Here is a 20,669-nt window from a genome sequence, read left to right as displayed (position 1 = left end):
GAAGTGAAACAGGAAAGGAAGGCTTTACGAATTGCCTATTACTCAGAAAAACATTTATTACTTATTCAACATTTTTCTTTTTTGTGTGATCCGCAATAATTCATTGCACATTTGAATTTTACAAAAAGCAATACAGTAAACATACAAATAAATTCAAACAAAATAAAACAAGACTGTAAATACCCTAGGTTTTTTTTTAACCTGCATTCATTCATCAAGCATTCTTGGCCAATCCATTCATACCAGCAACTGACATACACTACAAAAAACGGTCCTTATGACACCTCTCCCTTTTGAGATGAATTATTATCCACACTTTATGTGTGTTGTGACATTTTATCTTTTTTTCTTATACAGTTTAAGCACCAAAAGCACATATAGGGCAGAGCTTTCAAAATGGATGTATAAAGGACCGACTGGTCGACGCGTTTCGAACCTCTATCTTTATGAGGTTCTCCTCAGGACCAACCAATTTCTGTGAAACAAAACAAGAAAACAAGAAACCTATTTAGAAAAGTGAACACAGCTTGAGAACTAACGCCAGCCTCCACCAGCGGTTTAGAACACCCACCTTACGAAAGTGTGTCAGTATGACCTTCAAAGAACTCTAAAAGCTTCAACTGGAGCTGTGAAAACAAATAGATAATTCCCACTCGTATTGTCATTCTTCCTATGATATGACAAACATAACAGACAACACAACAGCTAAGTTTCATTTTTTCTCACCCTGAATTCCTCCTATAGTCTGACTCGATGTATGGGCAGATCAAATGTTTCCGTCCCGACGTGGTCTCTCACTTTTACAAGTTTGCTGGGTCCTTAGTCATTTCCCTTTCGTTTCTCGTACCTTCCACTGAAACTGAAGGTCAACAAGACGTCCCCATTAGATAAAATTGACCAATTCTATCGACGCAGTTGACTAAGAAGTGAAAAAAGGATCCGTATCCCGCTTACCGAAGTTTTCACTGTTGTGGCATCTCACGATCCCGTTAGTCCACGTAAGGCACGTCCAGCCCAAACCGGATGGAGTTACGATGGATTCCTCCCGGGTCAAGATGCTGCCATTGGCTCATGGGAATTGTAGTTTCTACCAACAAAAAGGTGGGAGATGTAGTTTCCTGCTAGAGTGATGCCGACCTGGCGTTTTTTATGCATACTAGAAGGAAAGCGGCATTGCTATAATAAACGATAAACTTAGTAAAACGGAGCCTACAATGCTGCGATGGTTTAGTGGCACAATTAAACGCATAGCCTGTGAGGGCAGCCAGACCTAAGGGCATCTTCATGTAATGATTGGTCTAAAGATCTCTGCTGTCTCATTAAGTCCGTTCGTTGTCGTATTAAATTTCATAATAAGAAAGGCCTCTCGTTGGCTCAAGAGCCCCTCCAAATCACCCCCACGGGGGTCTTTCTCAATTTTGGACAGCACTGTCCATTTGAAGTCTTCCTCACAATGTGTTTTTGAGACCCAGTGACTTACTAGCGGAGCATTTTCCACTCTCCGTCGAATCCTCGACTTGTGCTGAGTGATGCGCTGCCGAACTTCTTGAGAAGTCTTTCCAATGTAGAGTTTTGGACATGGGCAAGTTACTGCATAAACGACATTCTTGGTTCTACAGTTTGTAAATGTGTTGTGTTTCCAATAAATGTTATCGAAGAAAAAGACATCTCCTTCTATGGTTTGCTCACAACACATACATGTCCCGCATTTGTGATGCCCTACAATAGGCGGCAGGGCTAGCAAACCTCTCAAAGTAGGGGTCTGCTGTTTCGGTAAAGCTGCTCTAACGATGAAATTGGCTATGCTTTTTTCTTTTTTGAACGCAAAGAGGGGTGGTGTAGAAAAGTCCTCATGGAGGTCTTTAATCAAGTGCCAGTTTGAAAGGATCAGTTTGCGAAGTTGGTGTGTGTTCGGGCAAAACGTTGTGACGCAAACTGGCCTATTAACCATCTTCTTTGTTTTTTGCTCCAACAATGTTTCCCTTGGAGTCCACCATGCTCTCTTAAGGGAGTGTTTGAGTAATTTTTTTGGATATCCCCTTTCCATTAAACGTTCTTTTAGTTTGTTGGCATGAGCAAAATATTCCTCTTTTTTTGAACAATTCCTGCGGATCCGCAGGAACTGACCGTATGGCAAATTCTGTCTCAAACTTCGAGGATGGTTGCTGGTGTAATGGAGCGCCTTATTTCTATCAGTTGATTTTCTGAACAGTGTAGTTTCTAGCTGACCCTCCGATTCCTCCACATTTACATCCAAAAATGTAATTGATTGATTTGATGCCGAACAGCTGAACTTGATGTCTCTCGATCGTTCATTAAGCCATCCTACAAACTCGTCTAGTAGTTGTTGTGTGCCAGACCAAATTAAAAAGATGTCATCTATGTACCGCATGTAGCTGGAAATGTTTGCTGAATACGGGTTGTTGTTGTATATGAAATTGTTTTCATAAAGTCCCATGAATAGCACCGCTAATTCCGGGGCGAAAGGACACCCCATCGCCACGCCTCTTGTTTGAAAGAAAAACTGTGACTCAAATGAAAAATAGTTTTTTGACAGTGCAAATTTGGCAAGTGTCAGGATAAATTCCGTAGGAACTTGGACCGGCCGTTCTCTTTTGCCTAAGAACCACGTTAATGTCTCCAACGCTTGGTCTTGGGGTATTTGGGTGTAAAGCGACACCACATCAAGGGTCACCATCAACTGGCTTTTGTTGTCAAACCTGACCGATGCTATTCTGTTTAAAAAGGCTGTAGTATCTTTAAGATGGGCAGGAATGTCACTGATGAAAGGTTTTAAGAAAAAGTCAATATATTGAGCAACTGGTTCAATAAGTGACTCACACCCCGATACGATAGGTCTGCCAGGGGGGTCAAATTCACTCTTATGTAATTTAGGCAAAACATAAAAGACGGGCGTTCTGGGGTTCTTATTCTGTAAAAAACTCCATTCTTTCGGGCCAACAAAACCTTGTGTGAACCCTTCCTCGATGATTAGAAAAAGTTGATTTTGAAAATTCCTTGGTTGGATCCTTGGAGATTTTACGGTAACAGTCAGCATCTTCCAACTGGCGCAACACCTCTTTCTTGTATTTATTCACGTCCCAGATTACCACAGCACCCCCTTTATCCGCCTGTTTGACCACTACAGATCTATCATTTTTAAGGGCCATCAAAGCATCTTTCTCTTGTTTGGCTAAATTGTACTTAATATAGCCTTTTTTCTTCTCCATTGGTGTTGCGCCAGTTGGAAGATGCTGACTGTTACCGTAAAATCTCCAAGGATCCAACCAAGGAATTACAAAATCAACTTTTTCTAATCATCGAGGAAGGGTTCACACAAGGTTTTGTTGGCCCGAAAGAACGGAGTTTTTTACAGAATAAGAACCCCAGAACGCCCGTCTTTTATGTTTTGCCTAAATTACATAAGAGTGAATTTGACCCCCCTGGCAGACCTATCGTATCGGGGTGTGAGTCACTTATTGAACCAGTTGCTCAATATATTGACTTTTTCTTAAAACCTTTCATCAGTGACATTCCTGCCCATCTTAAAGACACTACAGCCTTTTTAAACAGAATAGCATCGGTCAGGTTTGACAACAAAAGCCAGTTGATGGTGACCCTTGATGTGGTGTCGCTTTACACCCAAATACCCCAAGACCAAGCGTTGGAGACATTAACGTGGTTCTTAGGCAAAAGAGAACGGCCGGTCCAAGTTCCTACGGAATTTATCCTGACACTTGCCAAATTTGCACTGTCAAAAAACTATTTTTCATTTGAGTCACAGTTTTTCTTTCAAACAAGAGGCGTGGCGATGGGGTGTCCTTTCGCCCCGGAATTAGCGGTGCTATTCATGGGACTTTATGAAAACAATTTCATATACAACAACAACCCGTATTCAGCAAACATTTCCAGCTACATGCGGTACATAGATGACATCTTTTTAATTTGGTCTGGCACACAACAACTACTAGGCGAGTTTGTAGGATGGCTTAATGAACGATCGAGAGACATCAAGTTCAGCTGTTCGGCATCAAATCAATCAATTACATTTTTGGATGTAAAAGTGGAGGAATCGGAGGGTCAGCTAGAAACTACACTGTTCAGAAAATCAACTGATAGAAATAAGGCGCTCCATTACACCAGCAACCATCCTCGAAGTTTGAGACAGAATTTGCCATACGGTCAGTTCCTGCGGATCCGCAGGAATTGTTCAAAAAAAGAGGAATATTTTGCTCATGCCAACAAACTAAAAGAACGTTTAATGGAAAGGGGATATCCCAAAAAATTACTCAAACACTCCCTTAAGAGAGCATGGTGGACTCCAAGGGAAACATTGTTGGAGCAAAAAACAAAGAAGATGGTTAATAGGCCAGTTTGCGTCACAACGTTTTGCCCGAACACACACCAACTTCGCAAACTGATCCTTTCAAACTGGCACTTGATTAAAGACCTCCATGAGGACTTTTCTACACCACCCCTCTTTGCGTTCAAAAAAGAAAAAAGCATAGCCAATTTCATCGTTGGAGCAGCTTTACCGAAACAGCAGACCCCTACTTTGAGAGGTTTGCTAGCCCTGCCGCCTATCGTAGAGCATCACAAATGCGGGACATGTATGTGTTGTGAGCAAACCATAGAAGGAGATGTCTTTTTCTTCGATAACATTTATTGGAAACACAACACATTTACAAACTGTAGAACCAAGAATGTCGTTTATGCAGTAACTTGCCCATGTCCAAAACTCTACATTGGAAAGACTTCTCAAGAAGTTCGGCAGCGCATCACTCAGCACAAGTCGAGGATTCGACGGAGAGTGGAAAATGCTCTGCTAGTAAGTCACTGGGTCTCAAAAACACATTGTGAGGAAGACTTCAAATGGACAGTGCTGTCCAAAATTGAGAAAGACCCCCGTGGGGGTGATTTGGAGGGGCTCTTGCGCCAACGAGAGGCCTTTCTTATTATGAAATTTAATACGACAACGAACGGACTTAATGAGACAGCAGAGATCTTTAGACCAATCATTACATGAAGATGCCCTTAGGTCTGGCTGCCCTCACAGGCTATGCGTTTAATTGTGCCACTAAACCATCGCAGCATTGTAGGCTCCGTTTTACTAAGTTTATCGTTTATTATAGCAATGCCGCTTTCCTTCTAGTATGCATAAAAAACGCCAGGTCGGCATCACTCTAGCAGGAAACTACATCTCCCACCTTTTTGTTGGTAGAAACTACAATTCCCATGAGCCAATGGCAGCATCTTGACCCGGGAGGAATCCATCGTAACTCCATCCGGTTTGGGCTGGACGTGCCTTACGTGGACTAACGGGATCGTGAGATGCCACAACAGTGAAAACTTCGGTAAGCGGGATACGGATCCTTTTTTCACTTCTTAGTCAACTGCGTCGATAGAATTGGTCAATTTTATCTAATGGGGACGTCTTGTTGACCTTCAGTTTCAGTGGAAGGTACGAGAAACGAAAGGGAAATGACTAAGGACCCAGCAAACTTGTAAAAGTGAGAGACCACGTCGGGACGGAAACATTTGATCTGCCCATACATCGAGTCAGACTATAGGAGGAATTCAGGGTGAGAAAAAATGAAACTTAGCTGTTGTGTTGTCTGTTATGTTTGTCATATCATAGGAAGAATGACAATACGAGTGGAAATTATCTATTTGTTTTCACAGCTCCAGTTGAAGCTTTTAGAGTTCTTTGAAGGTCATACTGACACACTTTCGTAAGGTGGGTGTTCTAAACCGCTGGTGGAGGCTGGCGTTAGTTCTCAAGCTGTGTTCACTTTTCTAAATAGGTTTCTTGTTTTCTTGTTTTGTTTCACAGAAATTGGTTGGTCCTGAGGAGAACCTCATAAAGATAGAGGTTCGAAACGCGTCGACCAGTCGGTCCTTTATACATCCATTTTGAACGCTCTGCCCTATATGTGCTTTTGGTGCTTAAACTGTATAAGAAAAAAAGATAAAATGTCACAACACACATAAAGTGTGGATAATAATTCATCTCAAAAGGGAGAGGTGTCATAAGGACCGTTTTTTGTAGTGTATGTCAGTTGCTGGTATGAATGTATTGGCCAAGAATGCTTGATGAATGAATGCAGGTTAAAAAAAAACCTAGGGTATTTACAGTCTTGTTTTATTTTGTTTGAATTTATTTGTATGTTTACTGTATTGCTTTTTGTAAAATTCAAATGTGCAATGTATTATTGCGGATCACACAAAAAAGAAAAATGTTGAATAAGTAATAAATGTTTTTCTGAGTAATAGGCAATTCGTAAAGCCTTCCTTTCCTGTTTCACTTCATGATTGGTATTTGCTGAAAAGGGATTGTTGTCTAATAGGTCTCAGTTTGGACAAGATGTGTTGTTGGTTTGGTTAATTTGGCTTAGTCCAGCTGATTTGTTGAGCCAGAGCCCAGTTTTGGTTTATAAAGATTAGATTATGTGTTCATCTCTAATTCTTTAGAAATGAAATGTTTAATAGAGAAATTGCCACGTGTCTTGTCGGATCATAATCCATTAATATGTAGCCTAGAAGTAGTGATGGTCAATCCTAACATAGGGTCTTGGACATTCAAGAGATCCCTGCTTTGAGATATAGGTTATTGTACACATATGAGAAAATGGATTCCAAATTTTTGGGAAGATAACCTAGGCAGCACCACAATTGAAATAGTGTGGGATGCCTTAAATGCTTGAATCGGGGGTGAAACATTACAAAACTCCTTAAATGCTAATAAAGAAGCTAGGCAATCCATGAAAATATTACAGGACAATCTGAGTATGGCAGAAGAGGAATTGGTGAGGGCTGATATAACAAATCAGGATCTGGAGAGAATGCAAAGACAGGTTGTAATTGCCAAAGCGGCGATTATTAACATTTTTACTGATCAGGCTGTAAAAAAAGCTGTAGCACAACAAGAAGTGGTTTATGAATTGAATGAGCAAATTGGTCACCAACTTGCGGTGCGTATGAGTAAACAGACCTCTCTAAATTTGATCCGAGAGATTAATGATACTATGCTGGGCCAAATAACCAACCCTGAACTCATAAGAGAACCTGTTGGGAGGTTTTTATCAAGATCTATATGCAGCAAATGTGTGTGGACAGCGAGATATTGAAGTGTATCTAGATTAAATACCATATAAAAATTTGAGGTTGAGGATCAGGAAAGTCCAGAGTGTCCACCTGATGTGGAGGACAATTTTATGAGTATTAAAGGTTTAGCAAATGGCAAAGCAACCGGAACGTATTGCATTCTGACTGAATTCTATGTCACTTTTATAGATCAATTAAAAACTATTCTTTTCGACCTAATGGTGCACATATTCAATGGCGGGCAACCTCCGAGCTCCTGGTCAAGGGCGAAAATTGTAATCTTTCCAAAAAAGAATAAACCTCCAGATCAATTGGGTTCATATTGCCCTAAAACACTCATTAATGCTGACTCAAAAATATATTAAATGTTAGCCAATAGCATAGCACCTACAATATATAAAGTGATTTCCAAACGTCAACATTGATTTGTTCCAGGGAGGTCACTATAAGCCATACTCAAAGAGTTATTACTCTATTTGATACTACGGATGTTGCAGGAGACCCTATGGCTCTGGTTTTACTAGATTCCGAAAAAGCCTTTGATAGGGTCGCCTGGCAATATTTGTGGGTTCACAATAATCAAATGGGAGGGAGAGGAAAGGTACTGGAGCCAGTTCACTTCCCATATATGAATGTATAAATCAAAAAGAACTAGCTACTACATAGGTGCTCCTCGTGTATGTTTGTACAAGGGAAAAACACATTGGTTTTTTAAGCAGACCCTCACTCACCAACCTAGTTGGTGACATGCTTCATCATTGGGTCCCACCCAAGGTCCCGAATGTTCCTTGGGTGTGCTTCGATGCCTGGATACAGCGAAGCTGGTTTTGTGCAGTGAGTGTGCAGTTAAAGGTGTATGAATGTGAGTTAAAAAACTGTCCTAAGGGTCCCAAAAGGAAGAAAAACTATTTTAATGTCAGGGCCCTTGTCAGTGGTTAGAAACGAGAGGCTGATATCAGTGGACGTCTTTAGTAACTCCGATATCCTTGCTGGTCAACATGTTTCAGCCATTCTCCCTTTATTAAGATGGCTTTCCTCAGGACCTAAAGTGAATGAGTGCAGATGTGGTCTAAAAGAATGGAGTGTTAAAGACCATCTATGTGGTGCACAAGCTAAGGTGCATTATGTGGTAGAGGAGAGTTTCCTCTAATGGCGCATTCCTGTGTGGGAAAAAGAACGGACAAACATACATACAGAAAACATTTAGTAGAACAATTGTCTCATGACATGTATAGTGGCTATGGAGCATGATGTCTGTGCTCTATACTGGCAATGACGTTGTGAGGACGGAGCGTGGCGTTAAGTGAATTAATACTATGCCTCATTAATATGCGGAATCCAGTGGTAATCAATGCATATTCATCAAAGTGCACATGTTGAAATTAGGAATACTTATAATGTGCGGTTGCATACTCAGAGATTATCTTGAAAATGCCCCATGAGTTCCGGCGTGGGGGCCCGACCTATTGTCACACTCTGTTTGTTTACGGGAAACAAACATGGAGATCGATTTTAAGAAAGACCAGAACGCATCTTGCAGAGTGTATACCTCGCAGCATGTCTCTGAGATTCAGAAGGCCTCCCCCGTTATTTTACAGATAACCCCACTTACTTCTTCAAGGTCAAGGACCCGCCTCTGCACCTGCTACGGCCGCATCAGAACACCGGTGATGTGTGCCTGGTGCCGAGCGGGGTTATAAATACTCTGCGCGAGTCTCCAGGTGCCAGCAATCTTGTACAGGAAGTGGCGTCTGGGGATTAAAGGTAGAAGACAGCGCGTTCACGTGTTGTGTGTTACGCTGTTTGCGCATAAAGTTTTATTGAGACCGTAACATCTTTTGTAATATCGGGGAGATTAAAAAGGTCTATAATTTAATCTCAATCAAGCTGGATGGCTGGGTTTAATTTGTCAAATATATCGCAAAAAGAGCAGAGTAACGAGAAACAGAAAGAAAGACTACAGAATCTCTTTTTGCTACCAGGGGAAAACGTATAAGGTGTCAACTTCGTGGTGTATAAAGTATCTATGTATATACACGGCTGTTAGCTCATGGCATATGGACTAATCACAGCAGTTAGGCAGTGATTATCATGAAGTATACATAAATAGATATGCAGAGTTCAATCGAGTGTCATTGCATGTCAGGTGCCCTGATCAAAAGGCATGTACATACCAAATGGGCTGTGCACGTGAATAACAAGCCCATACACACCGACTAGGCAGATGTTATGTTGATGAGAGGGGTGTATGTCAAAGAGTGTTACACCTGGGTTACACCTGGGTTTGCTGGGAGGATGTTGTTGCTTATAGTTTATCAGCTCTATGATGTTGAGGGTGTCTGATGATATTAATTCAGGCTGTTCTAAGGGATATTATCGTTCAATCCTGTCTTATGGGTAGACAGGCAATATATCCAACGTTGTTCTTTTAGTAGTATTGTCCTGTCGTTTATGATGTTCTGAGTGTCTAGTTTTTCAATTACAGTCCACCTCAGGTCACCTGGTGAGTGACCTGCCTGTATAAAGTGGTCAGTTAATTTGCTCATTTTCCTTTTGCAGTGTATTGTGCTGCGGTGTTCAACTATGCAAGTTCTTACTTTGTGGCTTGTCATGCCCACATAGTGTAAGCCGCACATGCAGGTCATCAGGTAAAGTTGAATTGCAGTTTGTGTGCTTGGTTTGTTGCCAGGTTTTTCCAGTCTCCAGGTCCTGTGTTTTGGTTGCCTGAGTAAGGTGACAAACACTGCAGTCTCCGCAGGGGTAGTGGCCCACTATACCTGGGAGCCCCCACATGCTGAGTACTGTGTTAGTTGTTGGTGTCCTGGGTTTCTTGGGTCTGGTGGAGACCAAGCGGCCTCGCAGGCTTCTTGCTTTCTCGTAGGCCAAAAGTGGTTGTTCCCACTTGAAGGTGCCGGTAGTAAGTATGCGCCAATTCTTTTTCAGTATTTTGGCCACTTGATTGAAGGCCACATTATATGTGTTGACGCATGTTAATGGAATGGTTGTGTTTTCTCGTCGTGTTTCTTCTAGTAGGGCTCCCTGTGGTTGATTTCGGGCCCGTTTTTGAGTGGTCGGATTATTTTTTCGGGATATCCTTGTTCATTCAACTTGTTAGCCAGGTCTGTGGATTGTTGCTTGTAATCCTGTGTTCAGCTGCAATTGCGGCGTATGCACAAAAACTGGCCATATGGAAGGTTCTCCCTCAAGGGCCTAAGGTGGAAACTCATAAATTGCAGGAGGGAATTCCTAGATGTCGGTTTGTGATACGTCATTATCTGTAGTTTCCCTTCCGTGGCCTCAATATTGATGTCCCGAAAGGCAATTTTGGTGGCGCTGGTGCTGCTTGTGAAGCACAAGAAGGGTCCCTCTCATTGAGCCATGTAAGGAAGGTGGTAAGTGACTGATTGGATCCTGTCCATATCATCAGGATGTTGTCAATATAATGACGCCAGAACTGTAGGTCGGTTTTGTAGGGGTTGGTTGTGGGCAAAATGTGTTCTTTCTCGAAATGGTAGATGTAGAGTCCCGCACACTCGATGCGAAGACACTACCCATGGATGTTCCATTTGTCTGTTAATAGAAATCTCCTTCGAATTCAAAGTAGTTTTGTTTTAATGCTAAGGTTGTACAGATTAATATAAACTCCCTTAGGGTGGTGTGCTCCTATGTGGTTTCGAACAGAATGTTTCTGAGGACCCGTAATGTATCGTCCTGTGGGAGGCTTTTATAAAGGCTCTCGATATCAAGCCATACCAGGAGTTGAGTAGTGAGGTCAAAGTTGATATCCTTGATCAGGTTCAGGAGATGTTTAGTATCCTTGATGTAGGGGGAGGATTCCTGTACCATTGGATTTAGAAAAAAGTCACTGAATCATGATAGAGGCACCAATAGTGAGTTTATCCCTGGCAGTATGGGGCATCTAGGGGGCTGTCGTGTCTCCTTGTGAATTTTGGGGACCGTGTAGAAATAAGGTATCTTGGCAGTCTTCGTACAGAGGAAGGCTGCGTCTTGTTTGGAGATCTGGTTGTTGGATTTTGCCGTACCCACCACTGAGATTATGGTATCCCGTAGTCTGTTGGTTGGATCCTCCTGTAGGCGTTGGTAGTTCCTAGTGTCACTCAGTAGTCTTTTGCATTTGTTGGTGTAGTCTATCCTGTTCTGGATGACCACCCCACCCCCTTTATCAGCTGGTCTGATGATAATGTGGGGGTTGTCTTGGAGGGTACGGATTACCTCCCTTTCTTTGTTTGCGAGGTTGTTGAAAATCTTAAGTGGGATGAGGTCCTCAATTTTATTGAATACCGCCTGTTCAAAGGTGATGATCTCGACGGGGATGCTTGATGGTGGCGGGAGGAAAGTGGATTTCAGTCTTAATCCTGTCTCATTAAAGCGTTGTGCTGGTTCTGTCACTGGTTGTTTCTCAAAGGAAGCCTTTAGTAGTAATTTTTGAAAAAGTCCGCTAGTTCTGCAGTGAGCTGGAATTTATCCAGAGGAGTAGTTGGTATGAAAGAGATTAATTCATTAAGGACATCTTCCTCGATAGGTGAAAGAGTGATGCTAGACAGGTTGAAAACCAGGGACGATGTTTCAGAGTTGCTCCTGGTTACCTCATTCCGCTGTGTCCCGGTTGTGGTTCCTTCGTCTTGCTTCGTGTAGTTGCGCCTGTTGGTCCTTCTTCGTCCGTCCAATGTACCTGTGGCTGGTTCCGTCTTCTTACCCGGGTGGGACGGCCCCTGCCTAAAAAAGGCGGTCTTAGGTTAGGTTGGTAAAAGGCCTGTTGTCCCGGGTGGAACATGGGTGGCCATCCAAATTAGGGGTTCTGCGGTGGGTGGTTGATCAATGGCGGGCCATAATTTTGGCCTAGGTGTTGGTATGTGCCCCATGGTTGTTGCCATTTAGGTGTTCTGCCTCTGCCTCTTGGTTTATATGAGCTGCCATTGCTGGATCCGCTAGAGCGTGAGCTGTTATCCCCGCTGTCAGGTAGTATGTCTTGTCGGGTTGGGGGGACATAATGGTCCTCAGCATAAGGATAAACTTTGTTGTAACTACATTTTTTGAGGTCCTTTTGGAATGTATTAATTTTGGACTGGGTGAGGGATTCCTTGTGTTCTGCTAATTCCTTGTTAGATTCATCCAGCTTTTTCTTGAACAATGTTATTGTAGTTTTGAAATGGCTCTCGGTTACCTGTATATCAATGATCATGGCTTCCGATAAGCCTTTAGCAGTTTTGATTATGAGCACCAACCAGTCCCTGGTGCAGTGCAAGGCAATTTGTGCCCAGGCTCTTCTGAAAGAAGCATCTTCCAGAAAGATCCTGGGAGCATTCGTCACTAGTAGACCTTTGGGCGCTGTGTTGGTGCGGAGATACTCCGTGAGAATGACACCGTGAAGGATGGTTCGAATCCTATTCCGTTTCTGCTCAGTGAGCTTGTCCCAGTCTGTAGTTTGGGCAATTGTTTGCGATATATTTACATCATCCAGTAGGGAGGGGTCTGTGAGAATTTCACTGACGTCTTTGTCAGTGAATGTTAAGCCAGGGTTCTCTGCCACGGTAATTGGCCTTTGGTTTGTGTATAAGCTCTCACAGATGTGTGCTGCTGATAATCACAATAATCAAATGGGAGAGAGAGGAAAGGTACTGGAGCCAGTTCACTTCCCCATATATGAATGTATAAATCAAAAAGAACTAGCTACAACATGGGTGCTCCTCGTGTATGTTTGTACAAGGGAAAAACACGTTGGTTTTTTAAGAAGACCCTTACTCACCAACCTAGTTGTTGACTTGCTTCATCATTGGGTCCCACCCAAGTTCCCGAATGTTCCTTGGGTATGCTTCAAAGCCTGGATACAGCGGAGCTGGTTTTGTGCAGTGAGTGTGCAGTTAAAGGTGTATGAATGTGAGTTAAAAAACTGTCCTAAGGGTCCCAAAAGGAAGAAAAGACTATTTTAATGTCAGGGCCCTTGGCAGCGGTTAAAAAAGAAAGGCGGATATCAGTGGAGATCTTTAATAACGCCGATATCCTTGTTGGTCAACATGTTTCAGCCATGCTCCCTTTATTAGGATGTCTTTCATCAGCACCTAAAGTGAATGAGTGCAGATGTGATCTAAAAGAATGGAGAGATAAAGACCATCTATGTGGCGCACACGCTAAGGTGTGTTATGTGGTAGAGGAGAATTTCCTCTAACGGCGCATTCCTGTGTGGAAAAAGAATGGACAAACATACATCAAGGGGCTTGAGATCGAGAGCCTTTATTCAAGCCTCCCAAAGGACGATACATTACGGGTCCTCAGAAACATGCTGTTCGAAACCACATGGGAACACACCACCCCAAGGGAGTTTATATTACTCTGTGCAACCTTAGCATTAAAGCAAAACTGCTTTGAATTCGAATGAGATTTCTATTTACAGACCAATGGAACATCCATGGGTAGTGTCTTTGCCCCGAGTGTGGTGAGGCTCTACATCTACCATTTTGAGAAAGAACACATTTTGGGACCTATCACAAACTGACATCTAGGAATTCCCTCCTGCAATTTACGAGTTTCCACCCTAGGCCCTTGAGGGAGAACCTTCCATATGGCCAATGTTTGCGCATACACCGCAATTGCAGTTGCACACAGGATTACAAGCAACAATCCACAGACCTGGCTAACAAGTTGAAGGAACGAGGATATCCGAAAAAATCATCCGAACCACTCAAAAACAGCCCGAAATCAACCACGGGAAGCCCTACTAGAAGACACACGACGAGAAATCACCACCATTCTATTAACATGAATCACCACATATAATGTGGCCTCCAATCAAGTGGTCAAAATACTGAAAAAGAATTGGTGCATACTTACTACCGGCACCCTCAAGTGGGAACAACCACTTTTTGCCTACAAGGAAGCAGGAAGCCTGCAAGACTGCTTGGTCTCCACCAGACCCAAGAAACCCAGGACACCAACAAATAACACAGTACTCAGCACGTGGGGGCTCCCAGGTAGAGTGGGCCACTACCCCTGTGGAGACTGCAGTGTTTGCCACCTTACTCAGGCAACCAAGACACAGGACCTGGAGACTGGAAAAACCTGGCAACAAACTAAGCACACAAACTGCAATTCAACTAATGTAATTTACCTGATGACCTGCATGTGCGGCTTACACTATGTGGGCATGACAAGCCCCAAAGTAAGAACCCGCATAGTTGAACACTGCAGCACAATACGCTGCAAAAAGAACGTGAGCAAATTAACTGACCACTTTATACAGGCAGGTCACTCACCCAATGACCTGAGGTGGACTGTATTTGAAAAAATAGACACTCAGAACATCTCCAGGCAGGTCGCTCCCCACGCCGCGCAGCTCCACCTGTCTGCGCCCGTGTCTCTGCCCAGCTGCCACTGCTGCTGAAGGAGTTCGAGGCCCACCTCCACCCGCAGGCTACCACCTGCGCCTCATCCCTGGTGGCCAGTGGTAGGCCGTAGGTATTTGCGTCCAGTATCTGAACTGTTTTTCTTGACTTATCTGCTTCTGCCCTGTATTGCTTATTTGTTGTTCTGTGATTGTTTTTTTTGCCTCTGCACTGTATTGTTCAATTGTTTTTCTGTGATCGTCTTTTGCTTTCCCCCCCTTTCTGTGCCTTTGCCTTCTGTTCCCTTTGCCGTCTCCCCCGCCGCTGCATCCCCTGCGGCCCTACCCCCGCTTGCCCATTAGTCCAATTCCCCCCCTCCCAGCTGCTCCTCCCTCCCACCTCCTCTTCTTATGGCGGCCGCTGGCTCGCTGAAGGCGCGCCTAAAGCAAGCCCGTCTGCGCAAGTCCGTGCCTGGACCGTGCCCAGCGTCAGAACCCCTGGCCCCCACGAATGCCACGACGCCCGACTCCGCTACGATGCCAGCACCCTCCACGCACTCAACAACGGACGAGAACACACCTGCTTCCAGGCCGCACCAAAGGACCCTTCTCCTTCCGGAACTGCAGCTTCACCAGCACCAGAGCCACCAATATGCCAACAAGGACCGGACTCAACCACCTCCGCTGCATACTCGTGAACACCCGCTCCACCCGCAAACACGCCATTAAACTCTGGGACCTACTCGACTCAACCTCCCCAGACGTCGCCTTCCTGACAGAGACCTGGCTGAACCCCTCCTCGGCACCCGACATCGCCATAGCCATCCAGGACGGCTACAAGATCCCCCTCAGAGACCGCACCAATGGAGTTGGAGGAGAAATCGCCATCATCCACAAGTCCACCCTCAGAGTCTCGACCAACTCCGACGACACCCTCAGCACCGCCGAACAACTGCACTTCCAGATCCACACTGACCCCAACACCACCCTCAGAGGAACCCTCGTCTACAGACCCCCAGGACCTGTACACAGTTCAGCGACTCCATCGCCGACCTCATCAGCACACACGCCCTCGCATCCATGGACTACATTCTCCTCAGGAACCTGAACTTCCACCTCGAGAACAACAATGACACCAACTCCACCACCCTGATCAACAACCTAGCCAACCTTGGACTCAGACAACTCGTCACAACACCCACCCACTCCACCGGCCACACGCTCGATCCCATCTTCTCCACAAGCCCCCATGTCTCCTTCAACCACACCAATGAACTCCACTAGACCGACCACCGCTGCATCCACTTCACCTTCCGGAAACCCACCACGCATCACCGCACCCAACAGATGCCTCGCGGCCGCTGGAGCAAAGTCACCGAAGACCAGCTAACCACCACCCTCGCCCAGAGACCAACTGCTGACCCCACCGACCCACCACCGCCACCTCCAGACAGTGGATCGACGACTGCACCAACACCCTCGCCCCGCTCAAGACACCCACCAACAGTCACACCTGCAAGAGAGCCAGCTGGTTCACTAATGACCTCCAGGCCTCCAAGCAAACCTGCCGAAAGCTGGAGAAGAACTGGCTCCGTGAACGGACACCGGACAGCTAGGCAGCGCACAAGAACGGCTCCCGCAGACACCATCACCTCATCAGATCAGCCACAAGAGCCTCCTTCAAAGACCGCCTGGACAACAACGCACACAACAGCAAAGAGATCTTCAACATCGTGAAGGAACTCACCAATCCCAGCTTCAACACCAACGACATCCCACCTTCGCAAGACCTGTGCGACTCAGTGGCCACCTTCTTCCATCGCAAGATCGCAGACATCCACAACAGCTTCAATGCCACGACCACACCAACAACCACTGAGTTCTACGCCCCAATGACCACCATCCGCACCAACCGCCTGCTCTCCTGGAACAACATCAACGACGACGACACCATCAAGATCATGAACACCATTCACTCCGGATCCCCGTCAGACCCTTGCCCACACCACATCTTCAATAAAGCCAGCACCGCCATCACACCCCATCTCCGGAAAGACATCAACATCTCCTTCGAGACAGCAACCTTCCCGGAGAGCTGGAAGGACGCCAAGATCAACGCCTTACTCAAGAAACCCAAGGCGGACCCCAAGGACCTCAAGAACTTCCAGCCCATCTCCCTGCTCCCGTTCCCGGCGAAGGACGCCGAGAAGACCGTCAACAAACAACTGACCTGCTAGCTCAAGGAGAACAGCATCCTGGACCCGTCTCAATCCGGGTTCCGCAGCAACCACAGCACCGAAACTGCCCTCATCGCCACCACCGATGACATCAGGGCCCTGCTAGACAATGGAGAAAACGCGGCCCTCATCCTTCTGGACCTGTCAGCTGCCTTCGATGCGGTCTGCCACCGCACACTGCACACATGCCTCCATGACGCTGGGATTCAAGAGAAGGCCCTGGACTGGACCACCTCCTTCCTCTCCGGCAGAACACAGAGCGTCCGCCTCCCCCCTCCCTTCTGCTCCGAAGCCACCGAGATCATCTGCGGCATCCCCCAGGGCTCATCCCTCAGCCCAACACTGGTCAACATCTACATGGCACCGCTCGCCCACGTTGCCTGACTGCTCGACCTCAACATCATCACCTACACCGATGACACCCAGCTGATCCTGTTCCCTCACAAAGGACCCCCACACCACCAAAACCAACCTCCATGAAGGAATGAAGGCCGTCGCCGAATGGATGAGGAACAGCCGACTGGAGCTGAACTCTGAAAAGACAGAGGTCCTCATCCTCGGTTCCACCCCTTGGGCCTGGAATGACTCCTGGTGGCCGACCACACTGGGAACAGCTCCAACACCTACCGACCACGCACGCAACCTAGGGGTCATCCTCGACTCCACCCTCTCCATGACTAAGCGGGTCAACGCCATCTCCTCCTCCTACTTCAACACCCTCCGCATGCTCTGCAAGATCTACAAGTGGATCTCCACCAAAACGAGAAGAACGGTCACCCAGGCTCTCGTCAGCAGCAGGTTGGACTACGGAAACGCCCTCTACACAGGAGCCTCGGCCAAACTCCTGAAACGGCTTCAACGAATCCAGAACGCCTCTGCACGCCTGATCCTCGACATCCCCCGCCGCAGCCACATCAGACCCCACCTGAGAGACCTGCACTGGCTACCCGTCAACAAGAGGATAACCTTCAAGCTCCTTGCCCACGCACACAAGGCACTCCACAACACTTGACCAGCATACCACAAAAGACGACTAAGCTTCTACATCCCCGCCTGCCAGCTCCACGCCACTGACCTCGCCCTTGCCACAGTCCCCCGCATCCGAAGAGCAACCTCCAGCAGCAGATCGTTCTCCCACCTCGCCGGCAAGACCTGGAACACCCTCCCCATCCACCTACGGCAGACCCAAGACCTGCTTACCTTCAGAAGACTCCTGAAGACCTGGTTTTTCGAGCAGTAGCAGCTTTTTTTCCCACCTCCCAGCGCCTTGAGACCCTCAGGGTTAAGTAGTGCGCTTTACAAATGCTTTGATTGATTAGTTGTAATGTTCTGGCATTTATCAATCAAAGAACAATGTTGGATATATCGCCTGTCTACCCATAAGACAGGATTGAATGATAAAATCCCTTAGAACAGCCTGAATTAATATCATCAGACCCCCTCAACATCTTAGAGCTGAAACACTATAAGCAACAACATCCTACCAGCCAAGCCAGGTGTAACACTCTTTGAGCTCCAGACATACACCCCTCTCATCAACATAACATCTTGCCTAGTTGGTGTGTATGGGCTTGTCCTTCAAGTGCACAGCCCATTTGGTATGTACATGCCTTTTGATCAGGGGCACCTTGCATGTGATGACACTCAAGTGAACTCCGCATATCTATTTATGTATACTTCATGATAATCACTGCCTAACTGCTGTGATTAGCCCATATGCCATGAGCTAACAGCCGTTTATATACATATTTACTTTATACACCACAAAGTTGACACCTTATACGTTTTCCCCTGGTAGCAAAAAGAGATTCTGTAGTCTTTCTTTCTTTTTCTTGTTACTCCGCTTTTTTGCGATATAATTGACCAATTACCGAGCCATCCACCTTGACCGAGATTTAATTATAGACCTTTTTAATCTCACCGATACCAATATTACAAAGATGTTAAGGTCTCAATAAAACTTTATGCGCAGACAGCGTAACACACAACACGTACACGCGCTGTCTTCTACCTTGAATTCCCAGATGCCACTTCCTGTACAAGATTGCCGGCACCTGGAGACTCACGCAGAGTATTTACAACCCCGCACTGCACCAGGCACACATCACCGGAGTTCTGATGCGGCCGTAGTAGGTGCAGAGGCGGGTCCTTGACCTTCAAGAAGTAAGTGGAGTTATCTGTAAAATAACGGGGGAGGCCTTCTGAATCTCGGAGACATGCTGCAAGGTATACACCCGGCAAGATGCTATCTGGTCTTTCTTAAAATTGATCTCCATGTTTTTTCCCCATATACACACAGAGTGTGACAATGGGTCGGGCCCCCACGCTGGAACGCATGGGGCATTTTCCAGAAAATGTCTGAGTAAGCAACCGCGCATTAGAAGTATTCCTTATTTCAACATGTGCACTTTGATGAATATGCATTGATTACCACTATATACTGCATATTAATGAGGCGTAGTATTAATTCATTTAACGCCACGCTCCGTCCTCACTGCGTCATTGCCCGTATAGAGCAGAGACATTGCGCTCGATAGCCACTATACATGTCATGAGACAATCGTTCATCTAAATGTTTTCTGTATGTATGTTTGTCCATTCTTTTTCCCACACAGGGATGCGCCGTCAGAGGAAACTCTCCTCTACCACATAACACACCTTAGCTTGTGCGCCACATAGATGGTCTTTAACACTCCATTCTTTTAGACCACATCTGCACTCATTCACTTTAGGTCCTGATGAAAACCATCTTAATAAAGGGAGCGTGGCTGAAACATGTTGACCAACAAGGATATCAGAGTTACTAAAGACCTCCACTGATATACGCCTCTTGTTTTTAACCACTGCCAAGGGCCCTGACATTAAGATAGTCTTTTCCTCCTTTTGGGATCCTTAGGACAGTTTTTTAACTCGCATTCATACACCTTTCACTGCACACTCACTGCACAAAACTAGCTCCGCTGTATCCAGGCATCGAAGCACACCCAAAGAACATTCGGGACCTTGGATGGGACCCAATGATGAAGCATGTCACCAACTAGGTTGGTGACTGAGGGTCTTCTTAAAAAAAACAATGTGTTTTTCCCTTGTACAAACATACACTAGGAGCACCTATGTTGTAGCTAGTTGTTTTGGATTTATACAATATTTGTGGGTTACCATGTCTAGGGTAGGAATTAGGGATGGGTTTTTTCAGGCAGTGCAAAGATTATATGTCGAACCAACAACGGCAGTGATGGTTAATGGCATGTTGTCTAAAACATTTGCAATATCCCGTGGCATGAGGCAGGGTTGCCCCTGCTCTCCGCTTTTATTTGCGATCTATATCGATCCATTTATCCGTAGCAAATGCCGAAATAGCACTTGTATGGTCACAGAACTATCCCACCAAGATCCTAGCTTATGTGGATGACATAGCTCTGGTAATGGCTGACCCAAATACCACCATGATAGCTATTGAAGATGAGGCCAGGCGTTTTGGACAGATCTCTGGTTATGCACTCAATCAAACTAAGACACAGCTTGTTCTGAACGACAAAGCAAAATAGAATGATATATGCGTAGTAGAAAAAGCCACATATTTAGGTGTTTGTATTCCATCTGAATTAGATAATGTGGTTAAGCCTAACATAGAACCACTTATGGATACGATGCAAAAAGATCTCCCAACGCCTTAATAATTTGCATCTATCTATTATAGGCAGAGCTAATGTTATTAAGATGGTGTTTTTCACAACAATTTTATACTTGTTCAGAGCAATAGTTCTCAAATTTACGACAGTGGTTTAAAACAATAGAGCGAATGTTCTCCAGATTCATCTGGGCTTACTCGCAACTATGGCGTGCTTACAAATCTCTTACCCTATCTAGGGACAGGGGCGGGCTGCACTCCCTTATCTAAAAGTATATTATTGGGCATCTTTACTACTTTATAGTAGGGAGTTACTACAGAAAGAAAGGGAGGATGTACGGCCAGATGCAACGCCATC

The sequence above is a fragment of the Triturus cristatus genome, chromosome 7 (assembly GCF_964204655.1).
Source record: "Triturus cristatus chromosome 7, aTriCri1.1, whole genome shotgun sequence".
Taxonomy (NCBI): Eukaryota; Metazoa; Chordata; class Amphibia; order Caudata; family Salamandridae; genus Triturus; species Triturus cristatus.
This window is presented reverse-complemented; position numbering follows the sequence as displayed.